This window comes from Euleptes europaea, chromosome 1 (assembly GCF_029931775.1).
Source record: "Euleptes europaea isolate rEulEur1 chromosome 1, rEulEur1.hap1, whole genome shotgun sequence".
In the NCBI taxonomy this organism is placed as follows: Eukaryota; Metazoa; Chordata; class Lepidosauria; order Squamata; family Sphaerodactylidae; genus Euleptes; species Euleptes europaea.
In genome coordinates this window covers 53,189,681-53,210,053 of record NC_079312.1, presented here as the reverse complement: position 1 = coordinate 53,210,053, position 20,373 = coordinate 53,189,681, and the positions used below count along the sequence as shown (strand labels likewise).

At 43.1% G+C, this 20,373-nt stretch overlaps 1 protein-coding gene across 4 annotated transcripts in view; it reads left to right on the top strand.

Moving 5' to 3' along the window:
• Window positions 1-20,373, top strand: part of FGD5 (FYVE, RhoGEF and PH domain containing 5) — a 177,047-nt gene that overhangs the window by 86,884 nt on the left and 69,790 nt on the right. The gene's annotated exons all lie outside the window — the stretch shown is intronic.

Genomic DNA, 20,373 nt, shown 5'->3' with positions numbered 1-20,373 from the left:
ACTGGGGCATTGGGAAGAAGTCTGTCTTGTGATAAAGCAAGCCGTCCTCCTTTGCCCGTGCCAAAAGACTGGAGCACTTCATCAGTAAGAATGGATTCTTGGCCATATAGCTTGCCAGGGGAATTTGCCTAAGGCGAATCATTCTCTTGAAAGCTATCCCACGGGTAGAGGAGAAAGACATTCAGAAAGAGACTACAACTGATTTGAAGACATTAGGTCTGAGAGAGAGCTAAGCAGTTTGACAGTATACTAGGTGAACATTGATGTGAGTTTGCCTTGGGTTGAGGGAAGATTGTTTTAGGCATGGAATAACTCCCTGGAATCATTCTTGTGTCTCGCTACACTCAAAAATAAGTTTCATGATTGAGCAATATACTAGAATGATTTTTGGTATGTACTGTCAATTCTCACTTGGATTCTGGAACTGTACTGTGGAGCCAAAGGCTTCCCCCCCCCCCCTCATACAAGGCACATTTGCCGTAATGGGAATACCTTATGAGATTTGTCTTGTCAGTGCAAAATCCCTAAATAATTACCAAGTCAAATAGCTGTCTTGCTCTTAACCAATTAATCAATTAGTTAGCTGATAAGTATATATCACAGAGTTGTCCCTGGAAATTATGTTTAATGAAGATAGATGATGATGACAGTTAATGTTGGCTAAATAAATCTAAACAGATCATAGTGTAGAAAAAATAATGTAAAATACATTGCCTGAAACAGTCTGATGGAGATGTTGCCATGTCTGTAGGACAGGAGTATCTCTGTGATTGGCCAAACAGATCATCCTAAAGTGCCAGTGACACTCACCACCACATACTGGATTCCTTCATCCCATTATCTTATCAACCTTTCTATCCTAACATCCTCCATCTGTTGTGATGTGACTTGCCTCTGGTGGCAAGTTTGAATCTAGACTGCCTGGAAATCCATCCTTACTTAATTCACTTCTGCCTTGCTTAGAATTCTTGGAAACTTTATGTGATGTTGGGCTGATCAGATGTCTCTCCACTCAGAATAAAGGGGGGGAAAGTAGACTAGATGTTAGCACATTTTAATCCTTGCCTGGTATCCACAGTACTGGTAATGGTTACTTGTTCCTTTTTTCTGAACACTGATGTACCTCTTATACCTGTACCTCTTACACATCTCTCATTAATGGGATTAGTAGGCATCACTTCTTCATGTTTCTTTTGGTGTGCTGGCCAAATTAACAGGTCTCAGGCAACACACAGGACTCAACCACCTGATAGCAAATATTTGGAAGGATGCACAGTACATGGTTGGCATACATACAGTATATGAACAAGGAGTGTTAAGCTTGGGAAGCCTATTTCATGGGATAGCCCCTTGTCCCACTCCTACTCACTGGCCTCCTATTAAGGACCATTCTTCCTTTGCCCAATGGGCACTAATGTCAACAGAAGATAAGAGGATAAGGAGAGGGTAATGGCTTTAGACAACTCTGAGACTTTCCTCTCTCCAATTCCGTAGGCTGGCCCTTGGCCATCTTGTTGTGCAATGTGGGTAGGTCTCCCCAGGCCTCAGAAAGTTCCTTCTCCTTTCCCTGGGTCAGCAGTTCTCTCAGTCTCTCTCTCTGGCTCAGAGCTGTGCCCTGACTCCTCCTTTGCTTTCCCTCAGGAACCTGCCTTGAAAGGTCCAAATAGCCCCACCCCTTTCCTGGGTGTACCCGGTCTCTCCCTGAGGGAGGGCAGTGATTTGTCTCTCCCCTGTCCCTCTTGTTGGGCTGCTGGATGGCTCCCCCCCAAAAAAACTGCCCTAACTCCTGCCCTATTGGCTGTGCAAGAGGTTCGGTTGGAGTAGGCTGCCAGCCTTCAGTGTCCATGTCCCCCCCCCCTGCTTTCCCCTGGCTGCCATTGGGCTTACTTTCACTTGTGCAGGCCTGTCTGTCCCCTCTGGCTTCTGCCTTGACAGTGAAGACTGCCATCTTCCCTGGGCTATGCCAGTATTGAGCCCCAGCCAGTTCTTCCGCCTGCCCCTGAAGTCATGGTGTTGTCCCTGTGTTGTCACCGAGGAAGCTGCTGGGCTATCTGTTGGTGGGGGTGCAGCTGCTGGGAGTTGCATCTCCCTCAGCGGCAGTGGAGGGTCTGGTCCTGAGTCTGACAGCATGTCTGGAGAACAACAGACACATACTGTAGGCCACAAGAGTGTTGTCAGTCTAACATATGTATGTTAAGTGCTGTCAAGTCACAACTGATGTATTCCGTCTCCAGGAAGGGGCTTTCAAGGCAAGTCAGAAGAAGAGGTGGTTTGCCACTGCCTTTCTCTGCAAAGTCTTCTTCGGTGGTCCCCCATCCAAGTACTGACTGGATCAGCTCTGATAAGACTGGACTATATCATGCCACCTTCCCTCCCAGGGTTGTCAGGCTAAAGGCCAATCTATATCCCAAATGAAAAAGTATCCACCAGAACTGCTCCTTGGTATCTTGGAAGGCTACCTGTCCAAAGAGTCTTAACAGACATATTCTGGAGATTCAGAGGGTAAAATGGGTGCATTGGGTTATTTTCGTTAAATAGTTTCATTTTCTTTTTGCCTGTGAAACCCATCAGCTGTGATTGGAATGTGAATTTTTTTTTTACCTTACCTACTTGCAAGCTTACAGTTGTATCCAACAGTCCTCTTCAATGCATGTGCTTAGAAAAAAGCATTTGGAAATGCATAGAGATTCTTTTACATATACACTTCTTTCCATCTGGAAACAACAAAGACTAAACCACTGGTAACACTGCACTAAGAAGTATTAAACCATCCAGTATAAAATTTAGACTAATGACAGGAAAACACAGCCTGTATGCTACTTTGAACCGGTGCAGTGCTACAGAGTTGGCAAGAAAATATAAGTTGATGAAAACAAACTGTGATTCTTTTTGCCTAAGGTCCAAAATTCTTATATCTCTCTGCTATCCCATAGGTAAACAAGCATACCGTTTTCATACAGCTGATGCATACTGCAGATGCTCAGCAGCATTAGAGGTTGCTCTGTGTGCCAATAACAACATTTTGTTAAAAGGCAAAAGGGAAATTGACCTTGTGTTCATGATTATTTAAACACATAGAATGGCCAATTAGTATGATTGCAGAGGGGAAGGGATACCAGCAATTGCTGGACAGAGCTGCTGAGTCGCTTGTAGAGGTCCTGTTAATCACTGATGGAGCCGCTGGGGGTTGTTTCTGTCAAGAGCTTTGGGCCAGTCATAGACTGATGTGCAAATGATCTTCAGGTGGTATCTCTATATCTAATTCTGAACATGGTTCCAATGTGCAGATCAAAAATAGGCAAAATGGGGCCATGTGTAGTAGAAGGGAATTATCTACAAGGCTGTGCGAAGCCCCAGGTTTGCAGGAAAACCCTAACAGCCCCCTACCCTGAATTAAGACCTAAAACAAACAATGAGAACGATTTCACAACTTTTTTTCTCTCAAGACGTCCTGCTTATAGATTAGCTTCCAAAAGCCTACTTGAAAAGTCTTAACATTTCTTTTGAGAGATAAATACCATAGGGGCCCTCCTCGTGAGAGTGTTCCGTAATGCTGAAGCTGACAGTGAAAAAGGCTGCGCTGTGGCTGATGAGAAAGCTTGATGGGAGGGCTCAACCAAGCAAAAGCCCTAGGGGTAGCGTTGCCAACCTCCAATTGGTGGCTGGAGATCTCCTGGGATTACAATTCATCTCCAAGCGACAGAGATCAGTTCGCCTGGAGAAAACGGCCGCTTTTGGAAGGTAGATTCTATGGCATTATACCCCAAGTCCCTCCTCTCCCCAAACCACACCCTCTTCAGGCTCCACCCCCAAAATCTCCAGGTATTTGCCAACCCAGAGCTGGCAACCCTACCTGAGAGGATCTGAGGTGTCAAACAGGATTAAGCCCAAATAGTCTGTTTTTATGACTATACTACCGAAGAATTGATATGCAGGAAAAATATTCTTTGATAAAATATTATTTCTATGTCATTATCACCATACCTGCTAACATTACATTTTTCTGAAGGGGAAAATGCTATTTTTAAATACCTTATGTTGTTATTTCTGCTGTTATATCTCAATAAATGAAACAAAAGTGTACCAGACCTTAGGCCAGAAAAAGAAAACCCTTATTGTTTTCTGAAGGGCCCAGGGACACTTTTTTTTCTATGCCCCCCTCCCCAAACAGATCACCACCACATTTAGCATAACAGAATCCATTTGGCCTTTCTGTAGAGGCCTTAATAGTTTGATTGATTGCCAAAATGATGACATTTCCATACACCCACTCTGCTATTCAACTGGAAGAGTGGAAACATTGTGTGAGCTCAAACTGTATATCAGCTGGTGTGGTTTAAAAATAAAGAGTGTGATGGTAATCTAGATGGTTAGTTGCTATTTATCCAGTTTTAATCATTATTTTAAGAAGGACACCAGCGAACTGGGTAACTTAGGAAAGCGAGATAGTTAAAAAAAACTGGCCAAAATTATTTTAGAGAACACTAAGGACAAGTTTTCATATATGTATATTCGTCGCTTGACAAGGGAAGCATCAAGTGATGACTTTCTTGTGGACAGAAGTTTTGGGAGGGGGCGAAGGAGGAACTGGGGCAAATTGTGGTAGCAAGGCAGGAAGTCCTAGAATGTCTAGACAAACTGCAAACTAACAAGTCACCCGGACCAGAAGTATTCATTCTAGAGTTCTTTAAGAACTCAAATGAGAAACTGCTGAACTCCTAACAATGATATGTAACATGTCACTTAGATCAGCCAGAGGACTGGTGAATGGCCAATGTAACATCAAATTATAAAATAGGTTCCAGGGGACCCAGGAAATTACAGGCCAGTTAGCTCAATGTCTGTTCCAGGTAAATTGATGGAAAGCATTATTAAAGATAGAATTGTCAAGCATATAGAAGGGCAAGGCTTGCTGAGCAAAACCCAACATGGCTTCTGTAAAGGTAGATCCTGTCTCACTAACATTTTAGAGTTTTTTTAAAGTGTCAGTAAGCATGTGGACAAAAATGAGCCTGTGTGTATTTGGATTTCCAAAAGGCTTTTTGACAAAGTCCGCCACCAAAGGCTGCTAAGGAAACTTCACAGTCATGATATAAGAGGACAAGTCCTCTTATGGATTGAGAGCTGGCTGAAAAACAGGAAGCAGAGAGTAGGAATCAATGGTCAGTTCTCACAAGGAGGGGATGTGAGCAGTGGAGTTCCTCTGGGATCTGTGTTGGGACCAGGTGCTTTTCAACCTGTTCATCAGTGACTGGAGTTGAGGGTGAACAGCGAAATGGCTAAGTTTGCAGATGACACCAAATTATTTAGGGTTGTTAAAACAAAATCGGACTGTGAAGAGCTCCAAAAAGATCTCTTCAAACTGGAGGAATGGACATTAAAATGGCAAATGAGAATCAATGTGAGCAAGTGTAAAGTGATGCGTATTGAGGCAAAAAATCCCAACTTCAACTATACACTGATGGGATCTGTGCTGGCAGTGACAGACCAAGAAAGGGATCTTGGGGTGGTAGTGGATAGCTCGATGAAGATGTCAACCCAGTGTGCGGCTGCTGGGAAAAGGCAAATTCCATGGTGGACATAATTAAACAAGGAATAGAGAATAAAACTGCTGCTATCATATTGCCGTTGTACAAATCTATGGTGAGACCACACTTGGAATACTGTGTACAGTTCTGGTCACCACACCTAAAAAAGGATATTACAGAGCTTGAGAAGGTGCAGAAAAGAGCAACCAAAATGATCAGGGGACTAGAGCAACTGCCCTATGAGAAGCTGTTAAAACACTTAGGGCTGTTTAGCTTGGAAAGGAGGTGGTTAGGGGGGGATTAAATACAGTATTTGTCAGTGTGGGTTTCCCAAATTTAGAAAATACTGCAGTTGCAGGAAGCTGAATGAGATTACTTGTATTTCTGTGATGCTAGGCAATGGAATTCTCCAAGATATGACCATAAATTTGTTCTGCTCACAACTTTATACTGAATTTATGCAAAATTTGAAAGCTGAACTCAGGAGTTTGATATGTGTATTAAACTAGCTTCATTCTAAAGTGAAACTTGAAATAAGCTTAAATCTGAAAGGCTGTTTTTGCTGGCATCATGTAATTTCAAGAGTTACTGTTTGATACTAACCAGGTTTGATGCACAAGAAAATGAACTACGTCTGATTAGGTTACTGGAACAGCTGTGAATGTGCATTTGCTCTCTAATGTATACAGTCTTTTTAAACTACTGTCACTGTACTTTCTGGTCCAGCTGGGAATGTTATTAGGATTCACAATTTCAATAACATTCTCTGTTGTACAGAGATGTTACAGTTATTTGTGCCTTTCTAAATGCTGTGCAATGAAAGTATAGTTGTCAACCATTTGTGTTGCAGTCTGGGTGACTTCCTGTGAGTGCATGCTTCTGTTGCAGGGATGCTGAATTTTCCATGTGCTCAGACCACACTACTGTGTTCTGTCCGGTCCCATGAGTCTCAGCTTGAATACAGCATCGTGCTGTTAGTCTTAGATTCTGTAGTCTCTGCTTTGTAGCATTAAAAAAACCTTTGTCTGTTTGGAAACATTTTGTGCAGGATCCACAGCACTTACATGGATGTACATATATGAAAGCCAGTTAGTTACTCACATTCATTTTCTTCCCCCCTCACATCCTATACCAATAGTGTTAGGTACATTGAAACAGGATTAATAGATCTTACTACTAGAGCAAAACCTACCTTCAGCATTGGATGGCCTCTCACTGGAATCTTTGTAATATTCAAGCTCTGTCCTCCACATTCTCACTTACATTTAGGGTTGCCAAGTGCCAGGTGGTGGCGGGCAACCCCCCGCCAATCCACCTGGCTGCCGCCGATCAGCTGAGGGTCAGCGGGCAAAGCGTGCATGCGCGTCTGCCCACCCCGCCAAGTCACTTCTGGTTTACAACCAGAAGTGACACGATTGCGTCGCCGCGGTCGTGCGCCCACGTGATCTTTCCCTACCTCTGCCCCAAAAACTTCCTGCTGGAGGACAGGGGGGACCTAGCAACCCTACTTACATTGTCACCACCCATTGTAACAGTGGGCATTTTTTAAAGAACATTAATATTTTGCATGAAATATAAAGTGGGTTAAGAGCCAAACTAGTCAAAATATTCATACATGTCGTGAAATGTGAACCTTTGTTAATTAACTGGAAGTGATTGGGGAGGGTTAGTGAGTGATTAGCCAAAAGTGTACTTTCTTCTGCCTTGGATTTCCTGGGCAGTGTTGAAAGTTCAGTTGGACCAATCAATGGCTTGTTTTGCTAATGAAATCCTTCAATGAATGGGAGAAGTGTAGCAAGATAAAAGAACTACTCTTGCTGTTAGAGTGCCCGAAGCGCTCAACAGAAGCGTAGAGGCATATAACATCTGAGAACAATAGCCTGTTTTCACTTGCAATTGGCTGATTCATTTATTCTTCTGTTTCTTCATTTTTTTCCTTACCAGCAGGTGGGAAAAGAACTTTTAATGGTCTTTGCAGCAGGAACAGGAAGCCAGAGTAGCTGTCAAACCACTTAGTATCCCTCCTCTGAAAGTACACATGGGAAATCGTGCCAACCCAACTTGGCACATCGCCAAGTATTTTGTAAAGAGCCTACTGAGGCAGATTTTGAAACATGCGTGCTACAGTTTGCCAATGCGTAGCCTCATTTGGCTTCTGTGTGTATGCTGAGATCAGAATCCATGACCTAGATTCTATCCAGTAGTGAGAGAATAACAGGCAAACTAAGTCTGAAATGTTAGTCACAATTTCCTGCAACACATCTCTCATTGGGAAAAACAAGGCTGAGGCATGAGAGGTCTGGGAAGATCTCTGTTCTGTGTAGTACAAGGGCACTCATAGTGCCATCCTAAAAACAATTTCCTGAAAGTAAGCCCTACTGAAGCCCTGATCTCGTCAGATCTCAGAAGCTAAGCAGGATCAGTCCAGGCTAATACTTGGATGGGAGACCACCAAGGAATACCAGGGTCGCTATGCAGAGGAAGGCTATGGCAAAACACCTCGGTTAGTCTCTTGCCTTGAAAACCCTACTGGGTTATTATAAGTTGGCTGCAACTTGACAGCACTTTACACACAGACAAGCCCCACTGAATAGATCTTGAGTTGGATTTTCAGTAGACTTCCTTAGGATTGCCCTGTCATTCTCTAGCTTCAAATGCGATGCTTCCTTATGCAAGAAATGTTGCTGCTGGATCTTAAAAAGTGCCACAGCAGAAAAAGGAGCATGTTCCTTGTTAACCTCTCCACATCCCTATGTCCCATCTCAGTCTCTTAGAATTCATTATTAGTACGTAGCCCTTCCCTTGTTGGTAACTCGGGGTATCAATATTCTAAATAAATGAAGTCATTTCCCAGAAATGTGATCGGACTTTTGGCGAGTGTGGTAGTTTTTGATGGGTAAGCTTAAACTGGTATGGGTACTTTTAATTTGATATGTAGTGGTATTTAATTTGATACTTTTAATGCTACTTTAGATAAATTAAGAAACTGCAAAATGCACGGCCTTCCAAAAAGACATATCCTTACAATGAATAACCCAGCGGTTTGTGGATGGATTGCATTCATTAACAAAATGATTACTCTTTAATAGTCCACTCTACATTTTAATAACCGTAGTGACGTTTTCCATTGGAGCAAGATTTAATACCTTTCTTAGACACTCTGAAATTGATGGAGCCATAAGGGTTTTCCAGTGTCTAGCCCATGCAGTCTTTCCTGCCACAATTGAATTTTTAATAAGACACCTATAAGTTTCCAGATAATTCAGTAGTATAATCAAAGAATTTGGGTGTTTTATAATTAGACAATACAATTAATAACACCATAAATATATTTCCGGTATTTCTCAGCCACCAAAGAAGTTGCCATTGACTAGCTGACGTTTCCAACATTTATGAAATGTTTATTTGTTTATATCCTGCCCTTCCTCCAAGGAGTTCAAGGCTACCATCTTGAACATGTAGAATATTACATTTTTATTATACCCTTACTTCAAGAAGCTGAGGGCAGCATGCATAGTTCTCTCGTCCTCTATTTTATCCTCACAACAGCCTTTTAAGTTAAGGCTGAGACAGTGGCTTGTTGAAGGTCACCCAGCAATCTCCATGGCTGAAGGGAAATATTAATCCCAGTCTCCACAGTTCTAGTCTCTAGCCTTAGGAATGTGAAAGCCATGATAGCTTGGCTCCTTCATACTCACTTGGTGGCGTTGAGGCATTATGGTTACACAATGGAGTTCATACTGTGGTTCCTGGCACATCAGCATTCATACCCTCCAGGAACAGAAGCAACACTAGCATGGGAGGCTGATGTTTGTGAGATCTCCATTCCTTGATCAAGGCCAGTATTTCAGATGGCCCTAACTATGTGCTAGTAGCTGCAACATGGGCTTCTCCAAGTGATGTTGTCCTTCCAATGTTACCAAGCAGTATGTGAAGGAACCATGCTGCAGTGGCTCCTCTGCCACTTAAGGTAACATAGAAAAATACTCCAGGTTCTATCTAGTTCAGCATTTGGTTTCCAACCATGCCACTCTAGATATACATTGGAATCTCATATGATAAGATGGAGACAGCGATGCTCTGTTATGTGCTCTCAGCACTTGGTAATCCACTTCCCAGATGTAGTTCAAGTTCATTTGTGAATTGGGGATTGGACAGATTCATGGAGGATAGGTCTATCAGTGGCTACTAGCCACAGAGACTAAAAGGAACCTCCACATTCTGAGGGAGTTGACCTCTTAATTCCAGTGCCAGGAGGCAACATCAGGGGAAGGCCTCATCCTCTATGGCCTGTTGCGAAACCTCCACAGGAACTGGTTGGCCAGTCTGTGAGACAGGTGGCTGGACTAGATGGACCACTGGTCTGATCCAGCTGGACTCTTCATATGTTCTTAATTTACAAGCTTTCCATGTAATATGTTTAACACTTCAGAAATAACAGATTTAAGCAGACAGGAGGAGTTGTTCCAAACCCAACAGAGCAATGTTTTTTAAACATTCCAGACTCAGAATTCAACACACATGGGATCCACTGAACTGCAAGCATGTAACAGGAAGTAGCATGGCATCACTATCGTGTGACATCAGAGCCATGTGACAGAAAGATGAGCTAGAATGATGATCTCACTGGTTCTAAGGCCAAGAGTATAGGCAGCAGACTAAAAGAGCTAGGGACAGGAATATCAAGCCAAGCATTAGGTGTACCATAGTGAGGAACAAGTCATGGGTCAAAGCCATGGAAGGAATCCTTTCCATCACTGTGATGTCGCCTTGCTGTCCTGCTTCCAGGATTTATGCAAAGACAGGTAGGAGGTATGGTGCCCCTTCTATGCATATACACATTGTCCATTCAAAAAGCTTACAAAACATGGTGGTTCTGCAGGATCTTGTGACCAAGGAAGGTGGGCTGTACAACCCACCTGAGGGCTCCAACCTATCAGTTTAAGACCCCTGCAAAAGAGGCTGCAAGAAAGAAGCCAAGAAGCCATTGAGAGTATTTCATATCTTTGCTTCATTTATGTAGCAGAAGCCGGCGCGCTATAAATGTTCAATAACAGATGCCACTTTAAAAAAAAAAGAAATGGTGTCAGACATTTGAATTCTTCTTGTTTGAGTTGCCAGCCTCCAAGTGTGGCCTGGAGCTCTCCTGCAATCACAACTGATTTCCAGACTACAGAGATCAGTTCCCCTAGATAAATCTGCAGCTTTGGAGGGGGGATTCCATGGCATTATACCCTGCTGAGGCCCCTCTCCTTCCCCAAACCCCACCTTCCTCAGGCTCCACTCCTAAATAACCAGGAATTTCCCAAGCCAGAGTTGGCCACCCTGCTCTTGGGCTGAGTTGAGAATGTTTCCCCCCCCCCCATTTAATATCTAATGGAAAATTGTAAGGATTAAGAAGTTTTTGGTACCTTTTTTGTTTGTTTGGCTGTGTTCTTCAGATGATGGATCTGGAGGCCCTTCAGGTATTGTGATTGATTGGAGTTATTGAGACTGCAAAAGTACTTTACCTATGATTAATGGTTTCTCAGGCCCTCAGCACTTGATTCAACAGCATAATTTTTTTTAAAAAACGGATGCTTATTGCGATTACTATTAGGCATCAGGTTTTGGGAATTAATCATTGCAAGGCTGGCTATCCAGGCTATTGGAATTAAACCGCTCATCTGAGAATTAATTATAATCACACCCTAATCCAGGCAATTAATGATTAATTAAATTTGCTGGAGTTGTATGAGAAAGCAATATCGGCCTTTCTTGTTCTTATATTCAGCTCTGTAAACTGAAGTGGTTTTTGCAGATTTAGGGTGTAACTTTATAGCCTGTCAATAGTGTGATATGTAGCAAGCTCTGAAGAAAAAAAAAAGATGTGGGGAGATTAATGGATTTAAAGTTTAGATGGTAGGTGGTATCTTTCCACGCATACGTTACAATGAAGGCCCAAACTATTTTTCAGGCTAAAGTTATCACAGAAGTATCTGTCGGTTAAGCAAATGAGGTGTGCATATCATCCACAAGGGAGCTGTGGCTCCAACATAGTTGTTGTTTGGATGCTGTAGTCCCTATATGGGCAGGGGCTTGGCATCAGAACCAGATTGCACAACGGACTACAGCCAAAGTATGTGTTAACCTCTGGCTGCACAGTAGGGAAATTTAAGAGCTGACCAGGCAGTCAGAGGGCCCATGGGGCATCCAAACACTTGATTATCCCACCTTCATTCTGAAATGGAAACATGAAGCATCAGCAGATATATCAAACTAGATTTCTGTTTGTATGTTCTTTTGCTCTTGTTCCAGGCTTACTAATGAGCCCAGCAATGGAGATTGAGCTCATAACCCATTCGCGTTTGAGCTGAAATAATAAAAAAAAGCTTTAAAAGCAAGAAAAATAGCTGAGCTGAGCTGAAACCAGTTATTTCGTTTCTAAACTGCTTACCCCCATTAATACTTATTTTGTGTGTGTGTGTGTGTGTGCGTAAAAGCATTTTCCATTTTTGATGATTTTCAGTCATTGTTATGAGCCCACTCACATTGTTTTGAAACTGCTTTTCTTGACTCCATTTTGCTGCGGCTGCTTTCCCCCGCTCACAGCCCTTAGCTTCATTTGACCATATTGCCATTTAATTCCATTGATCCAGTAGTACACAATTTTGTCAATGATGTCACAGTGCTTCGTGATGATATCATGAATGATCATAAATAGGATTGCCAACCTCCAGGTACTAGCTGGAGATCTCCTGCTATTACAACTGATCTCCAGCCGATAGACATCAGTTCCCCTGGAGAAAATGGCCACTTTGGCCATTGGACTCTATGGCATTGAAGTCCCTCCCCTCCCCAAACCCCACCCTTCTCAGGCTCCACCCCAAAAATCTCCAGGTATTTCCCAACCTGGAGCTGGCAACCCTACTCATAAAATCTGTGGGCCGAACATCCAAACAGGGTGGCCAAGTTAGGCTGAAGAACGTGAAGGTGAAGAAAAAAGAAAACGGCGCTGAGAGGCACAGCCACTGTGGAAACAAAAGAGAAGCACATAGTGCTGAAACAATGATAATGTTTGGCAGGGTATTTTTGTAAGCAATTTGTTCAGCTAAATGAGCTGCTTTCGAAATGAACATCACAATTAGAGTACGTTTGGCACAACTGTAACTAATACCAGGCTTTCAGTTTAGCCTCAACCACCAAAATCCAGCCCAAATAGAAAATGGTACGTTTCTGAAAGATACTTAGGGAAGGCATCTAACCCCCACTGAGCTTCATCACCAAAGATATTCCTTCATAGATATTAAATGCTATCTCAGATTGGTTTGGCAAGTCTCATAGCATTAAGACAGGCTGGGCTAATCTCAGAGCAAAGCTACTCATTATGTGTAGTTGTGTAATTATTTTTTCCAGGTTTTCTTTACATAAACAGAATGTACCCACAGGAGCTGCAATCTGAAGGGAGCGACCAGCATGGAGGGAGAGGGGTCTCTAACTCCCCCCCCCTTTATGCTGTTTTCCTGCCAAAAATTACTACCCCAAAACTGTTTTTAATTCCATTGGGTAAAATTTACTGATACCCATAAAATACCCAGTCTCTTGATGTACACTCTTGCTAACGGTGATTAGAGATAGAAGGAAATTCGGCAAAAACCTGATCAGATTTACCTGCTGGGGTAGAGTTATAGCAGTGGAGTAGTTATCCTGAACAAGCATCACTTTGCTTTGTAGAGAAAGTAAACATGGTTTCTGAGAGCATCTGTAATGTTTGGAGCAGTAGTGTTGATTTTTCAGCATGTCAGACCCAATTTATAGAGCTGCCTAAATGTATGAAGTATGGATTCCTGGGATGAGATATATGACTACAGTCCACAACTCTTTCTTTTTAGAGCCCTCTTCCTTTCACAGCATGTTTCTCCATACCACATACAGTGACTGGGAAATCGCACGTAGTTTGGGGGAGGGGGAAGAGCGTGTGCTGTTTTTTCTGTTAATGCAGCTAAATCTCAACTTTCACTTCATTGTTAAAACAGCTGCACTTCCCTCCACTGCCACTCCATCTAGTAACATTTTAAATATTAGTTTGCTTCTTGTACAGTAGCCTCTAAAAACATAAATTCCCAGCAGATCTTAGCCAAAGAGTCTGGACTTGGAATATCCTGTCTCAAGCTGAAGAGTTTGAAGACACTAACAAACTGTTTATACCTGATGAAATGGTGAGTTATACTAGGATTTAACTCAGTGAGTAAAACACTCGGTGTAGGGTCATGCACAAGCCAGCACTCTTGTTGCACACCTGGGACCATGTCAAAGCACTAAGCCGGTGTTCAAACATATGTGTCATCCAGTACCCAGGCCAGTTTCTCATTTCCTCTCTGGGAACCCATTGCGATTTCCTTGTAATTTCACATGTAGTTTTCACATCCCACTCAAGAGCAGTGTCATGTCCAAACAGGACTGGTATGATAGAATGATCTCAAATTGGCTTGAGTGTGTCACCGGGAGATGTGATTTTTATCCCAGAAGCCAGGCCCAGAGCCAGTGTAATAAAGCCATGTTATGCTTCCAGCTTGTACTCCCTGCCTTTTCCAATAGTTCACAGTGAGAGAAAGCCAAATATTCTAGACTCTTGTATACTACGATATAGCTGGAGAGCATATTATTTAGCAGTCTTGCCAAAGTCAAGCACATCTGAGGCTGGGCAGTGCCCAGATGGGAGACTTCCTCCTGTGCATGCTAATTTCAGAGGGTAGCCATGTTGATCTGCAGTAGAACAGCTGGATTCGAGTCCAGTAGCACCTTAGAGACTAACAAGAGTTTCAGAGTGCAAGCTTTCATGAGTCAAAGCTCCCTTCGTCAGATACTCCAATAAAGGGAGCTTTAAAGCTTATGCCCAAAAAATCATGTTGGTCTCTAAGATGCTGCTGGACTCTAATCTAGCCGTTCGTCCTTTGGAATACACCCTGAGTTCTGTGAAGGAAGAAAGGTGGGATATAAATGTAATTAATAAATGTAAATGTTATAAATAATACCACTGTAGTAAGTAAACAATATTTCTGTTCTACCACCAACAAGCACTGTTGGAGGCGCATGTGTACACACACACACACATTATACATTGTTGAAGGCTCTTCTCTGTCATATTCCATCTCAGTAGTTTTTTAATCTAAAAGAACAGGGTAAAAATACTGTTAATAAATAAACTTTTCATGTACTGAGCAACAGCATATCTTCTACCAGCTTCTGAAGCAAGGCGTGCTAGTAAAAGTAGCTGAATTCACTTATCCTACAGTAAAAGCAGCCAGACCTATTGTGAAATTAAGCATGCTAGTAAACATCCTCATGTCAAAACAGACAGAAACTTACAGTTCACTTAGTGTGAGGAAAGGCAGTTGGAGAGGGAAGGAAGGGAAGTAATGCAGTGGACTCTCGTGTCCATGTGTATGTGGCATATGGATTAGAGTTAGGGTTGCCAACCTCTAGGTAGTAGCTGGAGATCTCCTGCTATTACAGCTGATCAACCGATAGAAATCAGTTCACCTGCAGAAAATGGCTGCTTTGGCAATTGAACTCTATGGCATTGAAGTCCCTCCCCTCCCTAAACCCCTCCCTCCTTAGGCTCTGCCCCAAAACCTCCCGTCGGTGGCGAAGAGGGACCTGGCAAGCCTAATTAGAGTCAAGAAGAGGCAGCTGTCCCTTACCAGGACTTTTAACTTCTAGAATCCTGGGAAGTACAGCGAGTGAGATAGTCAGAGATTTAGATGTTTCTGAGGAATAACTACATGTGCTCTGAAACATGGTGAGGGTGCAACTGCCCACCCCTGCTATTCCTCAGTGGCACTTTTGCATCTCTCAAAGAATGCATACAGATGTACACATACAGAGTAAAATAACTGTATACATGAAACAGAGACAGAGAGGGCCTGTCACGGGAATGAGGTAAACTTAGCTATCCTGTCTCTCTGTGTGTAAAGTGCCGTCAAGTCGCAGCTGACTTATGGCGACCCCTTTTTGGGGTTTTCACGGCAAGAGACTAACAGAGGTGGTTTGCCAGTGCCTTCCTCTGCACAGCAACCCTGGTATTCCTTGGTGGTCTCCCATCCAAATACTAACCAGGGCCGACCCTGCTTAGCTTCTGAGATCTGAAGAGATCAAGCTAGCCTGGGCCATCCAGGTCAGAGCTAGCTATCCTCTAGTCATCTGTAATTACCCTCACCTCCTATTTGCTAATGTCTTTTACCAGGCATATTCCTGGTGTTAACTAGAGTGCCCTGTGATATTCCAAGTAGCTTTGTCTATAGCATGATTTAATGGAGTGTCTTCTTCCAATACAAACACCCAAAGAAGGTCAGATTGGGACAGACAATCTTTTATTACGAAAGCAAGAAGCTGTGCAACATGCACATCTGCTGCAGCTGCCATCAGCAAGGAACCACTGGGAGCTTTCAATCCCCCCCCCCCCTTGAACATGGGCATTTCTTTTGAGCTGGCTTTTCAATTAACGGCCCCCACTCTTCCTCTCTCAGCCACTCGCTCATTCTTCCTTTTCTTGTGCAATTAAATCCCCAGACACTTCCAGGGTTTACTGGGATGCGAAGGAGGGATTGGGAAAGCGCTGGATGGTTTTGTAAGTGATTCCATATGGTTCTCCAAAGTGAGCAGAAACCTTGACTGTACTTCCAGTTCCCCCACCCCCTTCCGTCCCAGTGTGCACTTATTTTCATAGACAAATGTAAGATTCATTTTCCCCATAAAGATTAGATTGGCAGAAAATGAGAAAGTTGCCTGCAAGAGCCAGACTGAGGAACACCCAGCTGCCTGGCTCAAACTCCTCCCCAAGCATATCTGCTTTAGGGGAATAAAGAAGATAATTTATGTCCATGAACAGTTCTTTAGGACACTCGCCAGACAGAACAGAAATACTAAGCTAACGTATACTCTGTGGAAGTCCTACAACACTATGATAACAGCAAAGACTTAAGGGATGATGTGGTACTCCAGAGGACTAGCACAGAACACCCTGAACTTCAAGTAATGGTGGCTCTGGCACTGTTTACCTCATAACAAAAAAACAGCACAGCGGCCAGTGATGCCGTCATAGCTTTCCTTTAATTTGACAGTGATATGTTTAACTTGTTCCATTAATTATATTTCCAAATATGTTATCTGGGGATCTAAAGAAAAAGGGCAGGGGGAGTGAGGAAAAAGTATTGCTGTAGCTTTTGCTACAATCACTATCTACTACAACATTTTCAATGGGACTTGAAGCGGCTTACAACATTGTTCTCTCTTCTTTGATTTTATCCTCACGACAATAACCCTATGAGATAGGATAGGCTGAGAGAGAGAGATTGGCCCAAAGTCACCCAGAGAGCTTCCATGGCAGATTTGGTCTCTCAGATACTAGTCTGACACTCTAACTCCTACAACATTCTGGCACCACCAAGAAATAGGGTTGCCAGCTCTGTGTTGGGAAATCCCTGGAGATTTTTGGGGCAGAGCCTGAGGAGGGCAGGGTTTGGGGAGGGACTTCAATGCTATAGAGTCCAATTGCCAAAGTGGTCATTTTCTCCAGGTGATCTCTATCGGCTGGAGATCAGTTGTAATAGCAGGAGAGCTCCAGTTAGTACCTGGAGGTTGGCAACCCTACCAAGAGAGTACTAGGTGCATATTGTCATATGTGGATGGTTGATGTTATGGGTTGATGCTAGGTTGATGACAGCTGTGACCTTGCATTGAGTAAGAGAGAAACTTGCCTGTTACAGAGAAACTGTTGGAGAGAAACTGGTATCTCCAGCCTGTCATTTGATTAGCGACTTCATACAAGAAAGAAAGAAGCTCGCTGTATATCTGAAGAAAATAATAATATTTATGTATCTGAAGAAGATATTTCAAAACATCCTGCTAGCAGACATAGACAGCTGCTGAGGCCACAACTCACAATGAGGCCTGACCCACCTCTATGGCTCTTTCTCACTTCTGGGCCTGTTGGCCATCGCTGCCCAAAAGTAGAGAGTGGACACACAATGCCTATGGTGCTTTTATGCACTGCCTGGATGCTTTCTTACCCACTGGCTCTCTGGCATGTATGTGTATGAGGAGGAGGAGCCACTGTCATACAATGCCTTGTCATGAGAACAGCTTTGACCTGGGCCTCAACAGCTTCGGAGCTGGAACGTAGAGAGTTTCTCTGGGAAGGGAGCACCATTCCAGTGCTCTGGGAAGGGAGCACCATTATTTTGGTGACACTGTTGTAAAGACCTATGAACAAGCACTGAACTTTGATTGTGGGGTTAAATGGAGAAGGACCTTTGATGAAGATCATGTGAAGTAAGCAATCCTTTGACATATCCTAGGTCCAGACCATGTAGAACTTTGAAGATTTCAGAAAATGCATTGCTATATTGCTTTGTCTTGTTGCCCTGAGACCTTCACATTGCTTTTTAAAAATAAAAAAAACAGGAAGTCCCGGCACCATACTGCCTCCTTCTCTTCCTCTTCTACTAACCACTCTAAGAACATAAGAACATAAGAAAGGCCGTGCTGGATCAGATCAAGGCCCATCAAGTCCAGCAGTCTGTTCACACAGTGGCCAACCGTGTTCTAGTATTATGGGAGAGGGAGAAAAACTTCTCCCTGTCCACTCTCTCCAAACCATGCATAATTTTATAGACCTCTATCATGTCTCCCCTTAGCCGCCTTCTTTCCAAGCTAAACAGCCCTAGGCGTCTTAACCGCTCCCCATAGGACAGTTGTTCTAGTCCCCTAATCATTTTGGTTGCTCTTTTCTGCACCTTCTCAAGCTCTGTAATATGCTTTTTTAGGTGTGGTGACCAGACCTGTACACAGTATTCCAAGTGTGGTCTCACCATAGATTTGTACAAGGGCAGTATGAGATCAGCAGTTTTATTCCCTATTCCTCGTCTAATTATGGCCAGCATGGAATTTGCCTTTTTTACAGCAGCCACACACTGGGTTGACATCTTCATTGAGCTATCCACTACCACCCCAAGATCCCTTTCTTGGTCTGTTGCTGCCAGCACAGATCCCATCAGTGTATATGTGAAGTTGGGATTTTTTGTCCCAATATGCATCACTTTACACTTACTCACATTGAATCTCATTTGCCATTTTAATGCCCATTCTTCCAGTATGCAGAGATCCTTCTGGAGCTCTTCACAGTCCGATTTTGTTTAAACCACCCTAAATAATTTGGTGTCATCTGCAAACTTGGCTACTTCACAGTTTAACCCCAACTCCAGGTCATTGATGAACAGGTTGAAAAGCACCCAACACAGATCCCTGAGGCACCCCACTGCTCACATCCCGCCAGTGGGAGATACTGAAGAAGTGAGCTGTGGCTCACGAAAGCTCATACCCTGCCAGAAAATATTTTTGTTAGTCTTTAAGGTGCTACTGGACTCTTTCTCTTTTCTACTACTGCAGACAGACTAACACGGCTACCCACTGTGAATTATCTAATAGGTTAGTGAGACAGGACCTACCCTTACAGAAGCCATGTTGGGTTTCGCCCAGCAGACCTTGCCCTTCTATATGCTTGACAATTTTATCTTTAATAATGCTTTCCACTAATTTACCCGGAACAGACGTTAAGCTAACTGGCCTGTAATTTCCTGGGTCCCCCCTGGAACCTTTTTTATAAATGGGTGTTACATTGGCCATTCTCCAGTCCTCTGGTACAGAGGCTGATCGAAGGGACATATTACATATCTTTGTTAGAAGTTCAGCAATTTCCCATTTGAGTTCTTGAAGAACTCTAGGATGAATACCGTCTGGTCCCTGTGACTTGTTAGTTTGCAGTTTGTCGAGACGTTCTAGGACTTCCTGCCTTGTTACCACTGTTTGCCTCAGTTCCTCATTCTCCCCTCTCCAAAATCTCTGTTCAGGAGAAGGAATCTGCCCTGTATCTTCAACAGTGAAGACAGATGAGAAGAATTCATTTAGTTTTTCAGCAATCGCTTTATCCTCCCTTAGAGTCCCTTTACTCCCATTGTCATCCAATGGTCCAACTGCTTCCCTAGCTGGTTTCCTATTCCTAATATACTTAAAGAATTTCTTATTGTTTGTTTTGATGTGTTTAGCAATATGCCCCACAAAATCTTTTTTTGCATCTCTAATTATGTGCTTGCATTTCCTTTGTGCAAGTTTGTGTTTGCTTCTGTTCGCCTCGTTTGGGCAAACCTTCCAGCCTCTGAAGGAAGACTTTTTCTCTCTAATTGCTTTCTCTAATTGCTCTCCACTACTTTGCTCTCTTCTAAATTTAAACCAATAGAAAGGTTTTGACAACATATGGCTGAAGGTGTGGGGTGGGGTGGTCATGTGACACAACCACATTAGGGTTAATTTGGCTGTCTTCATAAAGTGATGAGGTGATCATAAACTTACTAAAATATTGACTGTATATTAACACAGATGAAAAACTCCCTTGCGTTGAATACTGTCCATGAAGCTCTAAAGTGGAGCAAATAATTCTCCCTGTGGCCGTTTCGACTTAGGAAAATGCCATGGGGGAAGGCAGGAGCCCCTTCTCCCCCTCGCCCCCCGGCCATGGTCCTGAGCTGAGTCAGACTCCTATGGCCTTTAAAAATGCTGTTCCCTGCAGCTGCTGGGGGGCTATGGGGAAAGCAAGTTGGGTGCAGGTGACCTGGACCTGATCCATTATGAAACATAATGTGAAGCTTGTCCCTAAATAACCTGCATTTTGAAAGAATACAGTGTGCTCTTAGAATAACACACATATATCTATGGAGATGAGCAATACAATCCTAAAGTTACATCCCAGGAAAGGGAGAGACAGGCATATGGTGATTGATTCATGTCATTATGCCATAGCTGTCAAAGG